Source organism: Gracilinanus agilis, chromosome 4, assembly GCF_016433145.1.
Source record: "Gracilinanus agilis isolate LMUSP501 chromosome 4, AgileGrace, whole genome shotgun sequence".
NCBI classification, from domain to species: domain Eukaryota; kingdom Metazoa; phylum Chordata; class Mammalia; order Didelphimorphia; family Didelphidae; genus Gracilinanus; species Gracilinanus agilis.
The window spans coordinates 194,143,387-194,147,017 of NC_058133.1; positions in this window are offsets into that span (position 1 = coordinate 194,143,387).

Below are 3,631 nucleotides of genomic sequence, written 5' to 3' on the forward strand. Positions count from 1 at the left end.
CAACTGTGAAAGACTTTGCTACCCTCAGCAATACAGTGATCCAGGGCAATTCTGAGGGACTTATGAAGAGGAATGCTATCCACCTCCAGAGAAAGAACTGTTGGAGTTGGTTGGATGTGGATCAAAGCCTACCATCTTTCACATCAGTATTTTTATGGTTTTATTTTGGGGATTTGGTTTTGTAGGTGTGTGCTCTTACAACAATGACCAACATGGAAATGTGTTTTGCATGATAATAAAAATAAAATTTTAAGAAGAAAAAAAGATAGGTCTTAGCTTCAGAGAAAATATTGGGATATTAAAAAATTTAAGTTTCCTAAAGGCAATCCAGCATGCTTTTTTAACTCTGGTTTAATTTTTTCCCCTCCTGTTTAATTTTGAATTTAACTCAATCATTCATTTGTATCTGTCCAAGATAGGTGTTTTTGATATATATGAGCTCTACAGGCTGTCCATTGAACTACATGCCATAATCTGGACAATAGCCATTCATTATTCCTCTTTTCTTCCCTCCCTGTTGTTATTTGTCCTTTGTTTTTGAAGAGAACCAGTGACATCACAGGGTGATATCTTGACTCGTGCATGAATTGGATTTAAGAGTTGCACAAAGTCATCAGTCTCACTCTTCCAGAGTCATTGAAGTCTAGTGGCAAGACCAAAGTCAGGATGATTGATGATGACCGAGGATGCAGTGCGTGACTTTGTCATCTTTGATGTCTGACTGGGCTCTAAGCCTTCTATTATACCTGCTTCAGCTATCTCTGTGGCTATTGGAACAAATTGTTCTCATCTGCCCATTCCACTGGGGGGAAGCCTTCACATACTTGGCAGAGACACTCCCCTTAACTCACCAATGGGTTTGTGGCCCATTAGTTACCTTCAACATGATTTAGCCCAGTGATTACCAAAGTGGTGGGTGCTGCAGAGATCTAGGGGAGCGGTGATGGCCACACGTTTTTTGTATTACATCCTATTCTGAGTTCAATAAATAGTATCATAATTTCCAGGGGGCACCAAGTAATATTTTTTCTAGAAAGGGGGCGGTAGGCCAAAAAAGTTTGGGAACCACTGGTTTAGCCCATCTGCCTAGGTGGTTTGTGGCCACTGCACATGCTACAGGTTCTTGGAGCCACAGGTAAGAATCAAGTGCCAGGTGGGTACCAAAGGTGGATGAGCAGCCCTGCAAAGGGCTTGGCAAGCCCTTGCCCCAGAGGCTCTAATTCTCCTGGAATACCCATCCACCTTTCTATTGCCCCATCAGAGCCAACACTTACATAATACTTTATATTCTCTCATTTGATCCTCACCAATAGCACCATGACATAGATACTACAGGTATTATTCTTCACCATTTTGTAGATGAGAAAAATGGGGCGCAGAAAGATGAAGTCATTTCCCCACAGTCACACAAATCATTCATGTCCAGAGCTGAGATCTGGACTCAGATTTCTCCTCAATCCAGATCTAATTCTCTTTCTGCTCTACTATTCTCATGGCCCCCCCAGTAAGAACCTGAGAGTGATTCGAACCCAGGTCTCTAGACTTCATTTCCACTAATAATCTTACGATGAGTATGGAATATATCAAATAACAATACAGAGTTCCCATTCATAATGAAAATAAAAGCTCACACTTTTATGAAGTCTCTTGAACTTAGAGGGTGACATCCATCTATAGAATAAACTTAGACTAGTCCTGAACTGTAATATGCTCAAATACAAGGATATTCCCCTTCAATTCCATTTGTGCTTGGCAGACTCAGCCCACTAGGGGGAGACGGCTATTCTCAGGTTCTAGGAGTTTTGTGGGTATTTTAAAGCCTCCACTGCTGTGCCAGTAGACATGATTAACTCTTAGCAAAGGCATTTCCTAAGAGCGTAAGAAAAATAGTTATAAAGAGTCTTCGCACGTCCAAATATGGCTTTTTTGTTGTTCAATCAACCCTTTGTGACCCCATTTGGAGTTTTCTTGGCAGAGACACTGGAGTTGTTCGCCATTTCCTTCTCCAGCTCATTTTACAGATGGGGAAACTGAGGCAAAAGGGATTAAGTGACTTGCTCAGGGTCATATAGTTAGTAAGTGTCTGAGGTCAGATTTGGACCCAGGAAAAGGAGTCTTCCTGACTCCAGGCCAGGTACATGATTTTCTGTGCCACTTCGCTGTCCCATTTCCAGCTGTGGTCTCTGCTGTCCCAAAATATACAAGGCATCCATGGGACAAGTGGACTCAAACTCATCTAGGGACTCTGCGTGGACAAGACAACTCCCAGCTCAGTAACTGCAGGGCCTCGGGGTCCTCTGTCTTTTCATGGAGTCCTCGTGAAGCTCCCCCTTCCCAGCGCAGGCTCCCAGGGGGGGCTGTTCTGTTCCAGACTCTTGGATTGTCAAGGCTAGTCCTCTCTTGAGCCCATAGTTAACTCCCTTTTCTGTTGGTGAGACTCCCACTCCTTGAAGCTCCCTCTGGCCCCAAGCGACTGTCTCTGTGCATTTGTGTCTATCTGCTCTTTCCACGGAGTCTTGAACTCTCTAGCTGACTCTGCAGCCCCTGGACAGGGTCCCCTGGGTGGGTAAATCTCCTGCTAGAGAAGCCTTGACTGATGGGGAGTGAGGGAAGAAAATCTCCTTCTCCCACCCAAAAGACAGACATCTGGGCTCTGCCCTGACTGCCAAGTCCTGTTTGGGACGATGTGTTTTAAGGTTCACCGGGGAACCTGTTCAAGGGCATTTCCCCCCACTCGAATTCAGTCAGAGAGGTGTTCATACTTCAGAAAAGACAATAGGATGTTAATAAAACACTCAATTAATACATTAACATCTTATCATCTGTGATTATATATTGTCACTAATCCATTGAACTGAGATGGGGACGATATCCTCCCATTCCTTACACATAAAAAATAAGTAGCGCTCATATATTAAAATAAGAATAATAATAGCTAGGGGGCTGCTAAGTGGCTCAATGGATTGAAAACCAGATCTGGAGACAAGAGGTCCTGGGTTCAAATCTGACCTCAGACACTTTGTTAACTGTGTGACCCTGGCCAAGTCATTTAGCCCCCATTGCCTAGCCCATACTGCTCTTCTGCCTGAGAATTGTTATCAGTTCTATGACAGAAAGTAAGAGTTTGAAATAAAACAAAACAGTATTAATAGCTAGCATTTATATAGAGTGTTAAGGTTTGTGAAGCACTTTATATATGTTAACTTGTTTTACTGGCATAATGACCAGGTGAGGTAGATCCTATTATCTCCATTTTACAGATGGAGAAATCGAGGGAAAGAGAGGCTAATAAATCTATATAATCATTATTATTACCCCGAGGGCACTTTAGGGTTTTTAAAACACCTTATATACGCTATTTCACTTGATCCTCATAACAACCCTGTAAAGTAAATGCTATTAGATCTCCATTTTACTTAAGGGGAAACAAAACCAAAGAAGTTCAATTCTTGGACCAGGATCACACAGCTCAGAAAGTGTTTGAAGTGGAATTTCTACCATCCTTCTTCCATGCTTGGAAAAGACTTAGGAGGGTAAGTGTCTGAGGCAGGATTTGAACTCCTGACTTCCTGACTCCAAATCCTATCCTCTATTTGCTTTTGGTGGTGGTGGTGTGTGTATACATATAGAT